Source organism: Magnolia sinica, chromosome 10 (genome assembly GCF_029962835.1).
Source record: "Magnolia sinica isolate HGM2019 chromosome 10, MsV1, whole genome shotgun sequence".
Taxonomy (NCBI): domain Eukaryota; kingdom Viridiplantae; phylum Streptophyta; class Magnoliopsida; order Magnoliales; family Magnoliaceae; genus Magnolia; species Magnolia sinica.
Window position 1 is genome coordinate 1,594,303 of NC_080582.1, and position 19,366 is coordinate 1,613,668.

The 19,366-nt window shown below is 36.8% G+C and overlaps 1 long non-coding RNA gene across 1 annotated transcript in view; it reads right to left on the minus strand.

Annotated features, from left to right (window-relative positions):
• Positions 1–19,366, minus strand: part of LOC131257730 (uncharacterized) — an 85,594-nt gene that overhangs the window by 18,607 nt on the left and 47,621 nt on the right. The gene's annotated exons all lie outside the window — the stretch shown is intronic.

A 19,366-nucleotide genomic window follows, 5' to 3' on the forward strand; every position in this document is an offset into this window, starting at 1 on the left:
GAAGCAATGTTTACTGAACAACCACCATTACAAACTCCCTATGATACACTGGAATGTTTATTTCCCATCCAACCTTTTGATTAAGTCAAACAGATTCATATATATCAGTTTGATTCAAAACTTTTAGAGTTTCAATGAGTTTTTAATTGTTTACAATCATCACCACTGAGTTTTTATTACGTGGTCCACCTAAGTTGTAGATCTGCCTCAATTTTTGGTACACTTTGTAAAATGATCCTGAAATATAGATGGATGGAGTGGATAAAACACATACACTGTGATGAGGCTCAAAGATCTTATTCAGTTGTACCTACATTGGGTGCTTATGCAACATTACGAAAAATAAAATAAAATAATAAAGAGAGAAGAAAAAGACCTAAGACTGACTTTGCAACCTTTCCCTCGGTCGTCGCCAAAACGCGTTGTCTGGTCCAAAACGTGTATACCCTTTGAACTGAAGCTGGGGTCCACTTTTGATGAATGTGTTGTATATTCATGCGGTCCATCCGTTTTCTCAGATCATTATTTTACAATGCTATACGAAAAATTAACAGATACAAATATCCTGTAGATCATACCATTGGAAAAAGAAGTAATAAATGGTCTTTAAAAGCTTTACGTGGGTAACAAAAGTTTTGGTTTAAGTTGATGTTTGTATTTTATAACTTTCATCCGGTTACGGTTCACCGTGTCAATGGGTTGGATGGAAAAAAACATTATAGATATGCCTATGATAGGTCCCTATAAGTTTTTAATGGGCATTTAGTCATCACCGTCTCTTGTAATGTTGTCCACATGAGATTTTGATTTTATTAATTTTTGAAAGCATGGGCTAAAATGAGCTGAAAAAAAAAAAGATGGACACATTGTTATAGTTAAAATTGGACTCAACAAATGTATAAACTTGAAGACTATGGAATGCTTTTGGCCAAAAAAACCACCTCTCCTAAGGTATCAACTTCCGCCACATCAGTATCAACTTCCGCCACATCCCAAAGAAGATCTCTTCCATGCTACGTAGTCACTATCCAAGATGCATTATCATATATGTCGCCACCCTCAAAAGCATATAAATACACCATCTGTCATTTTAAGAGTATGAACTCAAAATTGAAGCATACCCAGAGCTCGAAGTAGACCATAGTAGCGGAAACAGCAGGAATTGAATGTGTACCATTGAAAACTTCCTTTGTGCTATAGAAATTTTCAATCCAGCTGATTTTTGTGTTTTCCCTTCGTTCATGTCTTTGTAACCCAAGGAATAAGTTGGATGGCATGTAAACATAGCCGTGGACCCTAGGAAGGTTTCAACGGTGTATGGTCATTATCTCACGGATGGTCATTAACTCTGTTGTTTCCTCTGATATGGTCCACTTGAAGTATGGATATGCTTCAATTTTAGGGTCATGATCTAAAATAAGCTGGTAAACAGATGGATATGGCGTGGATAATACATATACATCACGTATGGACTCAAAGAGTTTACTCATTATGCCAAAGTACGTAGGTTGGCAACCCGCTCTCGAAAGCCAGGCAAATTCTAGCCCTTGATGTGGGCTTGACAGTTAGGACTGCACCCACATCCTGGCTACGGGGTCGCAGCCAGGTCGCACTCTAATAAACGAATACAGAATACATTAGTCTTGTGGGGTTATGTCGTCATGCTTTGACTCATTTCAACCGTTGATATTCACTTTCAACGGTCAGGATTAACCGGGGACGCGCTCCGGCTCTTATATTGTCCAGCAATTATACAACTGCATTTTACGACATTTCGCCTTTTCTGCCGTCCCCGGTCCAATAACTGATAGATTACACAGAACCATACTTTCAGGGAAAATATCAGAACTACAGAGGTTCTTTGATATTGATATGCATACACTCAGAAATTAAACACGTGGCATATATTAGATCAAATAAGTTTGTTATATTGTGCATCCGCTTTCTCAAAGTCGAATACCAATATTAGTTTCGTTTAACAATATTAATCTCTGATTCCGGGACATTTGTTTGTGAAAATAGGATCGTTGAACTTTTCATTTAACTGTCCAACAAATATCCAGTAATCCGATATTAAGATAATTAAACGAATTTAATTTTGGTTCATGACATAGGTACTTAATAACATAATTTGGACGGTTTGATTTGACTATTTGTATGCCATATATGCAATTTATAAGTGAATGTGTATCATCCATTGCACCCCATCAGAGTATCACTCTGACCTCGGATCAAACAATGAAAGACATAAATACTCACGGGGTATTTGAAAATAACCGACAAAATGGTAACAGCCCATTTTATGGAAACCAACCCACCGTGCTCTTTCGTGTAGCCCACCTAAGTTTTGGCTCAACCTTATTTTTGGGCCGACGTGGCCAAGATGATAGATAGAGTTGATTTATCATGGCATCACAGTGGGACCCACCACGTTTAAAAATAAATAAAAATAAAAAATTCAATTTCACGGTGACGTGCCAAACCCATGCTCCCAACTCTTTTTTTTTTTCTTTCTTCTTCATATAATAAAGGTTACCGGACCCACTACCATCTCGTAACTTTAATTATGGTGGGACCCTCCCATCAATCTAAATTGCCCCATATTCACCCTTCCTGCATTCCATTTTTCATTCCCTAGAAAAAAAATAAAAAAATAAAAAAATAAAAAAATAAATAAAAGATAAATAAAAGAACTCTAGATATCAAGAGAGGGAGATCGAGATTGAATCAATGTTGTGTCAAGTTGAAATATCAGATCATTTTTCAAAAGTAGGTGATCTTATACAAATATGAAAATTTAGATTTTTTTGCTTTATATATTTAAATCTAAATTATATATTTTTAATTTAAATTAATTAATAAAATTTTGTATAATAGTTGAGTTAATCTTTTTATTTTTAAATAAACTATTCTGTGTAGTTGGCTTGGATAGATTAGTTCATTAAAATTATTAAATTAAATCAAGATAAGAAGGTAAATTAAAATTTCAGCTTTATATCCTTCAATTTAATATATATATATATATATATATATATATATATATATATATATATATATATATATATATATATATATATATATAAATTAAAATTGTAATAATAAATCTCTAATGTAAATTAATATCATCTTTTTATTAAATTAGATATAAATTTGAAATGGAATTATACAAGCCACGATATAATAACAAAGATGATTAAAGTGTAATGTTTTTGGTTTTCGCCCAATCCTCTAAAATATAATTGCGGTGGCACAAGTTGATCTAAACCTACACGTCTGAGGTCTCGCTAGTACTTGCATCAATAATATCGCCTGATTGGTGTTTTAAAGCACCTTCCCCGGTGGGATTGAGTAGCTAACTCAGTGGTTCTGTTAATTTTAATTACATATATTATCGACTTAATCAGAGCAATTAATGATAAACAAGACATCAAACATTTCTTAAATACTCATGTTAAATGTATGAATGAGATTATGAAATAATGCATGCACCTCAAAATCCAACACTCCCTCACAAGCGACTTCAATGCCTATTTCGCAAATGCTAGCATTCCCTCATCATACGATTTCAATGCCAAATTGCAACGTCATATCTAATGCAATGCGATTGATGCATATGTTAGCCAAGTAATTATTAAATTCCATTCATCCAGCATATTGGCGAAGCCAAGATACCGACACTATATCACAAGTCCTTATCCAGATCACATGGCTCATTACTGCAGGCAGTGGCTCTCACTAGTATCCCTTAATCCAAATTTAAGTATCGCCCGTTTATCACAAATTAGCGATTCCAATAATATGACATGATACTCAAATGTATAAGGATCAGCTCAGTATGAGTCGTCACCCAAACACCGAGTATGATCACTCAATTCTGAGCTGTGGGCTTATCATATAAAATAAAATTACTATAAAAGAAAGGGCTCATCACCCAATTCCATTCACGCCCGAGTCATTCGAATGGTACTCTAGTATGGAACCATCACTGGGTAATTAGACGGGTGTCGCTCAAACGATGATCTATCATCTCCATTAATGCTCATTGGTCATGACGGGGACTCTCGTCACCCCAGCATAGGCCGACTACTTGAACATAGTGTCTCATACTACTATCCCCAGCTCATGAGTATTAGTGGTATCATATTGCACCAACAATTATGAATGGACCATCAATTAGGAACGAGTTACTATCTTATATTCAATTTGGTTGTGGCATAAATTATGAACATATATGATCAGTCGGCTGGCTAGTAGACTAATTTAATTGACCTAGAAGAACCCTAGCGCAACCGGCATTTGGTGCAAGCATCCCGTGTAGTCCAGCTACTGTCGGTCGTCCGTATTCAACTCGGGTTGATCAAACAAGCCCAGGGTGGCCGCCCTAACTCAGGCCACCCCTTTAGTTTGGACAGTTAAACAACTAACCCAACATCATAGCAATCTTAAGTATCGTTATAAACTAAACACTACATTACACAATTATATCATAGGTTCTACTAGACAGACACTTAGGTATTTCATCGAACATTTAAGCATCCATAGGGTACCGCGTTCACTAAGGCATTAAATCAAACATGTGAGCATGCATAAAGTAATATAATCACTTAAGCATTAAATCAAGCATATGAGCATCGATAAAGCAACACATTCCACCACTTAGGCATTTCATCAAACATGTGAGTATCTATATCCAACTAATAGTATATATTATAACAAAAAATAAAATGTTAACATATTAGCATGCACAAATTCATCTACAAGCATCTAATCATTAACTTAGATTCTTGAGAGTCGATAAAAGATAACCTAGAGGTAATGGTCCGCACCTCTAAGAAGGGATCTCCGATTTTAAGCTCTAAAGGTTAGAAATTTTGGGGAAGATCACAAATTCTTATATATATAAACAACAAGAACTATTTGAGATTCATGCAATTTATTCTAGAAAAACCTAAGTTAGGAAGTAAGATTTATTTCTTACCTCTTAATCGCGAATGGGGTGGATTCGGTGGAGGAAAACAATCGAGGTTGGAGCCTTGATTAGAAAAAACCGATGAAAGGAAGCACCAAAACCTCTCCACTCCTAATCTCACTCTTCTTCTCTTCTTATTTCTCTTTCTTTCCTTTGGCAAATAAAAAAAAATCGTGCGGGGAGGGAGGGTGTGAAATAAAATGGGTTTTATATTGCCAGATGTTGTACAAATGGCTCCAATGGCCCTTTATTCATTGTATTAACCCTATAGGGGGTTGTTTCTAACCAATGGGGCCCATCAAGAGGTGTAAAGGTCAATTTAAGACATGGGATAAGTGTCCCAATAGGTGATCTATATTTGGACACAACCATCTAATGATCAGGCGTGCCGATTAACCAGGATGGTCCTAACTTAGATCGACGGTCACCGATGATCAATCGGGGTCATGACTGTACGAATATGTGTGGAAAAATGTCTTTAGCCGATAACCCGACTCTGGATATGAATTGACGATCTGAAAGTTAAAACTTCGCGAAAGAGCAATAGGCTAGTTTTACTTAAATTCCAGATTTTCATATAAGGTATTCGCACAACCCAAACACTCACTTTGCGAGTACAAGTTGAAGGATTCGAGACGCGATCTTGGCTTGATGTCTCGCGATAGACGTCGATCCTACTAAGATGATTGTCTTTCTATAGCCTCGGGTTTAGTGGCTCACTAACAAGCGGTCTAGAGCTTTTTTTGGATAATCAGGGCATTTTGGAATGAATTGGGTATCGAGATTTCTTGTGCTCAATGATTAAGGTTTAGATTAGCTAAGTTCATCATGTGGCTTATTTATAATTAGCGAAGACGATGATTCGATTCTAATAACCATAGACCATTGGTTCTTAGGCTAAATAAATAACTGGATTAATTTGGTTTGTTAATTAAGATTTGACCTCTAGTTGTCTCAACTTTTCGTAGGTCTTTATTTAGTTGCGGTTGTCTTGATTTGTCGGTGGTAGGTCAGCTAAATTTGGGCCATAAATGAACAATCATAATACTAAACTCGATGTTTAAGTGATCAAGAAAATTCATTAGCTTCCTACAGTTAATTAATCGAATTCGTGCGGTTTTTTACCGATACCACCTGCATATAGGCTCACCTTGAGCATTAAGGGCCGGTTAGTGATGACGTAGGCTAGTTATATTAAAAAATTTAGAGGATTTTTTGAAAATCCAAAATAACGAAAATCAGGGACGTTATAATTTACCCACCTTAAAAATAATTCTGTCCCGAAATTGTCTAATGTTTATAAGTAAAGATATTCTAATTTTGTACGCCTAAGTTTCCATTGATTTCACGTTCATGTACATGTTAAGACGTATACTAAGTACACAAGCCTGGCTTATTACAGTCTACCCCTTTTAAAACTTTTTCACCCTAATGGTTTACTACAATTTTTCAAAAGATTTGGATTCGTGATGACAATTCCCATCTATCTAGAGTAAACAATTTATGTTTTCAGTGTTCGTCCAACACAGAGAGATGGTTGCAGTGGGCTTGAACCTAATACATCGATCCTCTACCTAATCAGGGTAGAAAGCTCGTTACATCCCTTCCTAGTCCTGGTAGATTTTGGTCTTCTACTCGATCAAAGCAGTGAGTACATTAGTAGTTGTATAGGATTGAGAATTGGGTCAAGTCCCGAATGTCTCGCAAGTGTATGGTTCTGTAATTCTGCAATCCGATTATTCTTAACTTTTGGAAGATATCAAAATTTACTTAGAAATTTAAGTTTTATATTTATAAGATTGTCTATCAACTCTTTTTAAGGAGGATTCTTATTTAATTATGTTCGACTAAGTGGGTGATGAGTCTCCCATGGTGCCTATGATTAAACGACTATCTTAGAAAGGTATCTATGAGCCTAAGGTTTTCTCTCAACGTTACCATTTTAATCCCATGGCCAATGAGTTATGAGCAAATTACGCTTCGGCTTCATTGATTTCAAGAGAAAATGGAAAATTAGAAGTTCTAAGATATTTTGGAGGTTTGAATGGATGCCGACACAAGAAAAGGGCGAGGAAAATTGTCACGCCCCGAAATTCGAGTACAGAGTGTGCACCCTCAGACCTGAGTTTCGGCCCATGACACGTACACTGAGTGTACTAATTTCATTCAATTATACAATTATTCATTTACCTACTAGCTCTACCGTAGATTTACATTCCATTCATAATCAACAACATCTCAAAAATAAGAAACGATCATTTATTCCAATAATTAATCATGAACATAACTAAGGACCCTCTCAATTGGGATCTTATGAAATGAAATAAACATGTCTAACAACTTGAAAGAATTAATTTACAATTTAAGAAAAATTAAATATAATTAAAGTAAAAATATCATGACTAGTCTAAGGCTGCAACTTCTTCTTTTGTCAAGTAGGGTCACGTGTCCCTTAAATCCTTTCTAGCTTGACCACATATTCTTATTTTTGAGCCACCGGCCCACCCTCATTCATATCTGTACGGTTTTTTCATCAATAAAAAATATAAGCTGGCCAGGCTTAGTGATATAACCCAGCATGGTTCATAATCATATCAATTAAAATAATACAAAAATACATGTACAATGATGTAAAATGGGGTATGAATGCATCAGATGGGGTGATCGTCCATCTACTTGGGTTGGAAGTCGTCAACCCGCATCCACCCGTTGGGTAGGCTTTCACCTTTCGGTAGGCTTGGGCATAGCCCGCATCTAGTAACGCTCTACCAGGATCGACATTTCTTCTAGGGAGGGCCCCTAGGATCGACCATGCATTATGCAATGTAATGAATGAGGGATGATATGTAAATGCATATTTTTCATATTTGGCATAGTTGTCTCGATTAAAATATTCACATATAAATTTATCGTACAATTATCATATCAAAATATTCAAACCAGTAAATCAATCAAACAATCACAATGATTTATTTTAATTTTAATGAATTATGAGACAAGTTGGGTTACTCACCTGAGTCTGGTAGTGTAGAATCCACAGGGTAATTATGTTGGTTTGAATTCAGAAATCCTATCAGTTATATCAACAACATTATTATTCATATGTTTTTATTACATGGTGGGGCCCACCTCTGATTAACATCCTAGGTGGCCAGATCCAAAATAATCAAATAATTAAAATTTCTATTCTATTTTTTTCTCCTTTTTAAGATTATAAAATTGAATGATAATTACTTGATCGGGGTGGTCCATCGGATGGTCAGATCATTCAGATTCTTGAGGTATTATCATGTTTTGCCTCTACACATTAGATGGATGGTGTGGATCTAACCACACATACACCGATGACCCATCTCGACCTTCTACGCCAAGTGATACCAACACTTGCGCAAAAATCTAAGATTCCTTTATTAAACACTTTTAGATCTGACTAATGTGGCCTATCTGATTGTTAGATTGATCTAAAAATTATGGCCCTTGTATATTTTGGCCTTAAGGACCATAGATCCGTACAGATCTATCTTAGCACAATCAGATTCCATCCATTTAATTTATTCCTAAAATATTACTAATTAGACCAAAATCATAAAAACATCACTTTATTAAAATTGACTCTACACACCTATACAATGATGGTGTGGATGATCCACGCCATCCATTGTATAGATCAAGAAGAAATTAACAACATAATAAAAAGTTAAAAAGATCTAACGATTAGAACTTACCTGATCTTGCCTTTTTAGAATTTTCTCTTCCTTTTACTTTAGGCTTCCGTATCCCTTTAGATAGGATAAGCACATCCTCCCTTATCCTGAATTTGAATTTTTTTTTATGATATTAAATAAAAAATTTATTATTACCACTTCAAGAATCGATCCCTAAACCTCTCTCTCAACTAAGAATTTCGCTACCAACTCAACTAGTGACTTGTTTTTATTTTTTATTTAAAAATAAAATCTTTAAATATTTAATTTAGTTTTTTAATAATGTACCAAAATTTAGGGTTGTTACAAAAATGATAAGAGGAAGAACATCGTCTCTTCAATGTGGTATGAATCTTAAATCCAAAAGAGAATAAGAAACTCAAAATATTTTAGTGAAATCCGCCTTGAATACAAACTTAAAGAGTCTTTAACAATCAAACTCAACCACCCTACTCAAAAGACGTAGTTCAACCGTACTAGAAAATACTTGAAATAGAAAAACACACTAAAAACAATCTAATTTAATCATCCAGGATGATTCCTGGCATGATTAGAAGCAATTTTACAAGAAGACATAACATTTTAAAACTAAAATATAAAAAAGATATGTTTGGTCCATTGGCCGTGTTCGAGCCAACCTTCCCCTGCGTGAGTTGTCCTCATGCTCGAGTGTCAGTTCAAGTCCATTTACTTCTTGAGCTTTTGGAGAGTGCTCGGAAGTAGGGGCTACTATTGTGGGTAAAAATGTCTAACCAAATATCAAGAATCCAATGAGAACAACAAGGCAAACAACTCAGATGAGAGATTGGGTGAGAGCTTGATACTGACTACTGAGTAAGATTTCCGCAACCAACTTGAGCACCAACCATATGCGATGGCCTCAATCGTTTAGCTAACATTCCGCTGTTGCAACCAATGAATGACTATAAGTAACGACCTAACCCTGATTAGAGACACTAACCTCGAAACTCGGCCCCTACCACAGTCGACAATTAAGCTCGATCTGCAGGACTTCAAAGGTCAGCATTGGCTATTAACCACGACCTCCTCGGATGCCGACCACCAGGAGATGTCTTCTTCGAATATGGAAAGGATTATCTCCACAGGATCTGCATCGAGAATCACGCCGAAATAAGTGCTATACACCTAGGGGAAGATCCCTTATGTGATACGTATTTATATGGCAGACTCATTATACCATATACAGAAGAGGTCTTGAAATACTATAAATAAGAACCTCACCTATGATAGAAGGTATGCACTATCATCCTAGTTCTACTAAACCTATAGTGGGCTTATTCTAAGTTAAGCATTGAAGGGTCCCTAAACAGATCTCATTGTCATTCAGTTTTGCAAGTACACGACAGTACAGTAGGACTACCAGACCACAGCATCAACAATTACAAAGATAACAATCAATTGCCTAGGTACCTCATTTTTTGCTGAATTTTAATCCATGATAGTCCCTACCATTGGTACTGTCCAAATTAACGAAGACAGACATGTTGCACCATATCAACATAGCTTGCTTTGATAACAAAGATAAGCGGTCATTCGGTGCCAATATTTTAAAGGTTTGAAGGTCATTTGGGATATGTTTGGTTTTTACATGACGCATGACACCACTGGAAGCCAGAAGAGAGAAGAAGCGTCATGTAAAAACAGACAAGAAAAAAGAAAAAGAAAAAACCAATGCCGGTGGAAGACACATCACCCCTTGGCGTATTCAGGATATGTTTCTCTGACCATGTGCCCACCTTGATGCATGTATATACGGGCGCGGCTTAGATACTGACAAGGTCAGTAGCCAAATTCCTACTGAAGTGACCTCACCAGATTATGTGGATCCCACCGTGATGGATGTTTAGTATCCATACCGTCCATACTCACCACGTATGGACCACACCAAAGAAAATCATTAAGAATTAATGTACAACATTAATGTAATTGTGGACTACAAGTATCTTCAAACATGAAACTAAAAGGACCCTTTCGTGGGTTCAGCACTGTCTGATTAAAATGAACGGATTGGATCGACTACGGGATGGGCCAAATTTTAGTTTTAGGTGTGGCTCACTTCCTTTTTTTAAAAGACATTTTACTTTTTGAGATATGACCACGTCGTATGAGAGGCAGCGGTGACAGATGAGCATTATTGTCATTTGAAAACTTAAAAGTGGATTTAAGGCTACAATTGCTTAAGTCTAGCTCACACGGGCTCCTACAACAACCACATCACCTTACCTTAAGGGGCCTAGACCAAAAACCCTACATAGCACGAGGAATGGAGACATCAGCTCCGGCTGTAAGTAATTCTTTACGCAGTAGAATATTGAAATGCCTTTTGCTTTGATGGTGCCTTTACTCAACCATGCTAGCTCCTCCGCATATTTGTGTACTTGTCCAGATCTGCAACCCTGCAAACAACCTTCACAGTTTTAATGTCTGTTTTAACTTAGGTGGGCACAGCTTCGATGGATCCAGGTGGGTGGGAACCCTGACCGTAGGGCCCACTGTGATGTATGTTCTTTATATTCGCTCTATTTATCTATTTTAAAAACTCATTTCAGGAAAAATGATCCTGAAAATGAAGCAGATCCAAATTCCAAGTGGACCATAATATAGGAAACCGTGGTAATTGACCATAAAAAACTTCTAGTGGGCCACAAAAGTTTTGGACCAGGTTGATATATACTTGTTTGGTCTCTTCATCTGGGTTTTTGTGACCTTATCAACAAGTTGGATCACCGATAAACATTGTGGTGGCTCCTTTGAAGTTTTTAATGGTGGAGATTCAATCATGAATGTTTCTTGTGGTATGGTCCACCTAAGATTTGGATCTGCTTCATTTTTGGGATCACCCCATAAAATGAGCCATCAAAATGGATGGACGGTGTGGATGTAAGGCACATATATCAGTGGGCCCCACACTTAGGAATCCACTGCCCAAACCACCCTCATTTCCTATTTGTCTTGTTTTTCTTCTTCTTTTTTTTCCCTCATGACCTATTGTCGTAATTTATTTAGCTATTACATTATCTAATAATGGCTTATTATAGGAGGAAATGTTTCTTTTCAAACAATCGTCATTGGTGTTGCTTTATCTTTTCCATCCAATTATTTTTAATCAAACGAACAATCCCAGCATGTGATGGTTTCACAGAAGTGAGAAGGAAAATTTTTATTTTCTTCGATCCTATGTTGTTGAACTGTACTTAGGTGACAAGCAGCTTTCCAACTATATATGTCAACAACACTTTCTCCAACTCACTATGATGATAGCAAATTTACAGTGGATTCTCAGTTCAACCTAACCACAAATTGCTCAGTAACTTGTATTTGGATACAGTGGTAAGAAAATATGGGATCACCTAACAAAGCTACAATCAAGAGAGAATGAAGACAAAATATTCACTCGGAATCAGATATTAGAAATCCACAAAAATGAAATTTCTCACTTATCAAGTACTACTGTATATTGCATTTTATATGAGAAGAAATATTAACTCATTCCCCATCTTTTCAATGTAGCTGTTTGTGTTCGTGGACAACAAAAACAGTGCATGAACTACATGTATGGTAAGGCAATGATCCAAACTCTTGCTCGGGTGGTAGACTCTTAGGAGTTTCAACACCCGATCAAGGGTTAGAGTATCCATAGGTGGTGAAATCCCACCACGGCATGAGTGTGTGGGGGTGTGTGTGTGTGCGTTAAAAAATAAAATAAAATAAAATAAAATAAAATAAGTATGAAAAGGCAATATCTATTTCAGTTGTTGCTTGGATTGAAATGTAAATTTAATTTGATAAACATTCATATTCTTAGAAATGAAAATAGTAGTATGTTGCCTTGGCCTTCCCAAAACTATTGAATGAAGAATATTGACTAAGAATGATGGTTGTTCATTCCGCAGAGCGTCTTCTCTTTTGTCAGACAACGATATTAGTTTTGGTACACATCAGGCCATGCATATCTTCAGAGAAAAACCACCAACCATCATGTAGATGATGCCTTCATCAAAAAAGAAGCCGAAACCGAAGGGTTGATTTTTAATCAAGAATAATATGATTTTTTTTGTGTCTATTTTTTATTTTTATTTTGTGTATGTAGCACACATAAGAAAGTGGATGGATTAAAAACATTTCAATGGTAAATAGGGATTTTTATTAATTTTCAAGCTGAGCTAGCTTGGCCTTGGCTTCCGTGCTAAGCCCAAACCTGATCCATTGCCAAAGATGTGAAAGTGGTTAAGAAGAAAGCGCATCATTGAGAGATTAAAAAATAACCTTTTATTTAAGTCTTTTTTTTTTTCGTTAAAACATTAACAGGAAAAATATTTCTTTAATTTTCATTTCTTAACCAAAAATGGTTAAAATAAAGTTAATTGATTAAAACAAAACAAAACCGTTATTGGCTTACTACCACTTTTGGCCCACTTAATAATGAGATCAGTTTTGAGAAAAGTAGTATATCCATAAAGGAGCAGCTTCTATCTATCACACGTGTGTGAGAGGTTATGACATGCACTAACTCGAGTGCAGTTTTGGCCCACTTTTAATAGTGAACTAAGGCAGTTTTGATGTCGGCCATTCATCATGTGGGCCTATCTTTGATGTGAACTATGTGGGCGTGCTATGATGTGGACCTTTCATCATGTGGAGATCCAACTTTAACATGGGTCATTCATCTTATGGGCCCACCTTTGATGTTCACTATCTATAATGTGGGTCCTACTTTTGTTGTGGACCGTCCATCATGTGGGCCCACTAAATGTGGATAGTCTATCACATGGGGCATATTTTGACATCGGTCATCCATCATGTGGAACTTGTCTTTGATATGAACCATGCATCATGTGCGTCTACCTTGACGTGTACAATTCATCATGTTGGGCTCAACTTTCAATATAAACCATGCGTCATGTCGGCCTACCTTTCATGGCAATCTTTCATCATGTAGTCCCACCTTTAATGTCCACCATCCATCATGTGGGTCTCACCTCTGATGTAGACTGTCCATCATGTGGGGCCCACTTAATGCTCCTTTCATCGTGTGGCACCGACCTTCACTATAAGTTGTTGATCATGTGGGCCCACTTAAAAAAGAAAAAGAAAAAAAGAGACAAAATATAAATTATCTCAAAATTTTAAGAATAAACTTGTGCAAAAATAAACAAGATTACAGGGGTTTTGGACGTTGCACGTGGGCAAGCGTGCACTTCGCACCTCTCTGCCTAAAGACTTTTCTGCAAAATGCGGTTTAGAAAAAAAAAAAAAAAAAACTTTAATATTTTGGGAGAGCATGACCACCCATGCGGATGCACCACTCCTTATACATGTGCATTTAGATGCATATAATCCAAACCGTCCAATCTCGCAGGCTCACTTTAGAGGAAGCGGATTGCGTACTGAGTAACTCATTACCCTAAGCGTACTGAGTAAACTATGTGGGACACAACATGATGTATTTATTTTATCCACTCCGTCTATACATTTTATAATTTAATTTTAGTATAAGATATTAAAAATCAAGCACATAAAAATCTCAATTGGGCCACAACACAAGAAACAGTGTGAATTGAACCACAGGAAACATTGTAAAATGTAAATTTAATTTTATAAACATTCAGATTCTTAGAAATGAAAGTAGTTTCGGTACACATCAGGACATGCATATCTTCAGATAAAAACCATTCATTGATTTGGTGGCCACACATGAGAAAGGTCATACCTTGATATCTCCCCTATCAAATGATCCTAGTTGTTTAATGAAAACGGGCAACGACAACCAATGGTCCACATTTAATGGCACCCACTCTCACATTGCATGGTTAAGTTGTCAAATGGGTGAGATTCTTGGGTTAATGTGATGCACCAATCCATCCTATTATGATCCCTCACTATATATCCATATATATGTACCCTTGACTTGCACCATCCAGTTATGATCCCTGATGATCCATATGCGCCCTTGAGTTTCACCTAATCATGTGTCCTGACCAGTAATACCATCCATGAATGTGTGTCCACTTGAACAGCTTTGTTCAGGCGGTCTACAGGACTGCTGTGCACATATATTATGGTGGAAACTCTCCACCAGGGCCAAAGACCGCATGCAATGTCAGAAAATTTCAGGCCTTAGGATGACCTCGATACGTGGAAAGGTAATCAAGCTGCATCAAACCACGACAATTAGTTATTATAAGATGAGGACCCAAGAAAGATCAGTTACTGGCCAATGCAGTTTAGCTGGTAACCCTAGCACCAGCCAGCTAGCTTGTGTCAACGCAGTATCAATCCCACCATGATGTTTGTGTTTTATCCACACTGTCTATTCATTTTAAGACATAAGCCTATGAGTGAGGTAGATCCAAAGCTCCAATGGACCACACCAAGGAAACAATAGGAATCGAACGCTTACATGTAACTTTGATCTCCTTTGAGCTGTTGATACAACTCGGAGCTCGAGGAGTGTCAGTGCTCGTCTTCGCGGAAAAGGATTGGCTGGTGTACCACACACTGGCGATGTAACTGATGTATTGATCTCAGCAAGTTCTGTGGGTTCCATCATGAGGTATGTGTGATATCCAAACCGTCTATCCATTTTGCGACCTCGTCTTAATGCTTGAAAAGAAAAATAAGACAGATCTAAATAAAAAGTGGACCACACTGAAAAAAGCAGCGGGAGATTGAACTTCTACCATTGATACCCTTTTAGGGTAAGTTTTAGATCAGTATGAAATTTTTTTTTTCCTATTCATATAGGTATTTGTAACCTCATGAACATATTGGATGGAAAATAAACATTATGGTAGGCCCTACAAATTTTTTAACGGTGAGAAATCATTATTCCGGCTGCTATTTTTGGTGTGGTCAATTTGAACTTTGGATATGATTCATTTTATTTTATAATGCTCTAAAATGACCTCAAAAAATTGATGAACGGTGTGGATATAATAAATATATCATTGTGGGGCTCATGTAATTTTAATCTCATTTGAACCGTTCATACAACTCGGGGATCGAGGAGTGTCTGCGCTCGTCTTCGCACCAAACGTATCTACAGCAGCTATATAGCTGGTGTGGGGTATAGCAGCCAAATCCGCTTCCGGCCTTTGCACGACAGGTGTCTACACAAGCTATATAGCTGGTGTGTGTTAAAGCTGCCAATCTGCCTCCATATATTGCGCTAGGTCAGTCAACATCGCGCAGCACACTATAGTGCAATTATTGAAAGACATGGGATCCACCATAGCGCATTATTAAAGGATATGGATTCCAGGAAAAAGAACGATATGGTCCACCATGGTGCATTATTGAGGGCGTGAGATCCAACCGTGACTTGGCTCTGACAGTAGGGTTCACACCAATGTATGAATTGAATATCCATGCCGGCCATCTGTTTTTTCATATTAACCAAGACGAACATGTTGCACCGTATCGACGCAGCTTGCTTTGATACCAAAACTAAGAGGTCATTTGGCACAATGATTTTCAGGGGGTTTGAAGGTTGTTTTTATACGAAGCACAACACCACTGGAAGACAAAAGGTAGAAGCGTACGCGTGATATGAAAATAGATAAAGAAAAAAGAAAAAGAAAAAACCAATGACAGTGGAAGATACATTACCCCCTTGGGGTATTTAGGAGATGTTTTCCTGACTATGGGCCCACCTTGATGCATGTATATACATGCCGTGCATTAGTTTTTTCAACTCGTTTCATGGCAAAATGCATATCAAAACTCAAGACTATACCGTAGGAAACAATGGTTACTAAACAACCACCATTAAAAACTTCCTATGATACACTGGAACGTCTACTTTCCATCCAACCTTTTGATTAAGTCAAACAGATTCATATATATATAGTTTGATTCAAAAATTTTGGAGCTCCAATGAGTTTTTAATTGTTTACAATCATCACCCCTGAGTTTTTATTATGTGGTCCACATAAGATGTGGATCTGTCTCATATTTTGTTTCACTTTGTAAAATGATCCTCAAAAATGGATGGACGGAGTGGATAAAAAAATACACTATGGAAGGCCTAAAGATCTCATTCAGTGGTACCTACATTGGGTGCTTATGCTACATTACGAAAAATAAAATAAAATAAAATAAAAAAGAGTAGTAGACGAAGACTTCTCGTTTTCCTCGGTCGCTGTGCCGTTGTGTGGTCAACATTGTGCAGCACAGCATAGTACAATTATTGGAAGACATGGTATCCACCACGGTGCATTATTAAAGGATATGGATCATGGATTCCAGTAAAAAGGACGATCTGGGTCCACCCTGGTACATTATTGGGGGCGTGAGATCTGACCGTGACTTGGCTCCGACAGTAGGATTCACACCAATGTATGAATTTGAATATCCATTATCCATGCTGGCCATCTGTTTTTTCAGATTATTTTAAGACATGACTTTAAAATGATATAGATGTAAATTTCAAGTGGACTGACCACACAAAACAGTGGTCATTGAACACCCACCATTAAAAACTTTGTAGCGTCCAGTGTAATGTTTATGGACCATCAAACTTAAGGTAATATAGACATGAACAAAACTAAATAAATATCAAATTGATACAAAACTTTTATGACTCATGAAAGGTTTTTAAAATTCAAAGTAAGCCTTGCAGTCAGGTCTCACCCACATCGGTAGCTCTAGTCACTCAGGATTGAAAATTGGGTCAAGTCCGATATATGGTTCCGTAATTCCACGGTTCAATTATTTTTAACATTTGGAAGATATCAAAATTTATTAAGAAATTCAAGTTTTGTATTTATAGGATTATCTATCGCCTCTTTTTAAGGAGAGTTATTATTTAATTTATATTCAACTTAGTGGGTGATGAGTCTTCCACGATGCCTATAATCAAACGACTATCCTAGAAAGGTTTCCATGAGCCTAAGATTTTCTCTCGACGTTACCATTTCGATCCCATGGCCAATGAGTTATGAGCAAATCGTGCTTCGGCTTCGTTGATTTCAAGAGAAAATGAAGAATTAAAAGTTCTAAGATATTTCGGAAGTTTGAATGAATGATGACGCAAGAAAAGGGCATGGAAAATGATAAGAGGAAGAACATGTCATCTCTTCAATGTGGTATGAACCTTAAATCCATAAGAGAATAAGGAACTCATAATATTTTAGTGAAGTTCATCTTGAATACGAACTTAAAGAGTCTTAAACAATCAAACTCAACCCTACTCAAAAGTCGTAGTTCAACTGTATTAGAAAATACTTGAAATAGAAAATACACTAAAATCAATCTAATTAAATCATGTACGATGATTTCTGGCATGATTAAAAGCAATTTTTAAAAGGACAGGACATTTTAAAACTCAAATATAAAAAATATATGTCTAATCCATTGACCGTGTTCGAGCTAACCTTCCCCCACGTGAGTCTTTATGCTCGAGTGTTAGTTCAAGTTCTTTTACTTCCTGAGCTTCTGGAGAGTACTCAAAAGTAAGGGGCTACTGTTGTGGGTAAAACTAGACTGACCAAATAGTAAGAATCCAATGAGAACAACAAGACAAAAAACTCAGATGAGAGATTGGGTAAGAGCTTGGTACTAACTACCGAACACGACCTCCGCAACCAATCTGATCACCAACCATAAGCGATGGCCTCAGTTGTTTAGCTAACATTTTGTTGTCGCAACCAAAGAAAGACTATAAGTAATGACCTAACCCTGATAAAAGGCACTAACCTCGAAGCTCGACCCCGACCACAATCAACAATTAAGCTCGGTCTGCAGGACTATAAAGGTCGGCATCGGCTGTTAACCACGACCTCCTTAGATGCCGACTATCGGGAGATGTCTCCTTCATATACAAAAAAGGATTATCTCCACAGGATCTTTGTCGAGAATCACGCCGAGATAAGTGTCATACACCTAAGGAAAGATCCCTTGTATAATACGTATTTACATGAAAAACTCATTACCATATATAGAAGAAGTCTTGAAAGGCTATAAATAAGAACCTTATCTATGATAGAAGGTATGCATTATCATCATAATTCTACTAAATTCATAGTGTGCTTATTCTAAGTTAAGCATAGGAGGGTCCCTAAATTAGTCTCATCGTCATTTGATTTTGCAAGTACATGACGGTACAGCAGGACTACCAAATCACAACATCAACAATGACAAAGATAACAATCAATTGTCTACGTACCTTATATTTTGCTGAATTTTAATCCATTATCCATGATAGTCTCTACCATTCGTACAGTCTAAATTAACGAAGACAGGCATGTTGCACCATTATCCAACCTTTTGATTAAGTCAAAACAGATTCATGTGCATCAGTTTGATTCAAAACTTTTGGAGTTTCAATGAGTTTTTAATTGTTTACAATCATCACCACTGAGTTTTTATTATGTGGTCCGCATAAGATGTGTATCTGCCTCATTTTTTTTTTCAATTTGTAAAATGATCCTAAAAAATGGATGAACAGAGTGGAAAAAAAAAATACACTACGCAGGGCCTAGAGATCTTATTCAGTAGTACCTACATTGGGTGTTTAAGCCTAGAGATCTTATTCAGTAGTACCTACATTGGGTGTTTAAACTACGTGCATAACGAAATATAAAATAAAATAAAAAGAGAGAAGAAAAAGACCTGACGAAGACTTCTCACCCTTTCCCTCGGTCGTTTCAAAAACGCGCTGTGTGGTCCGAAA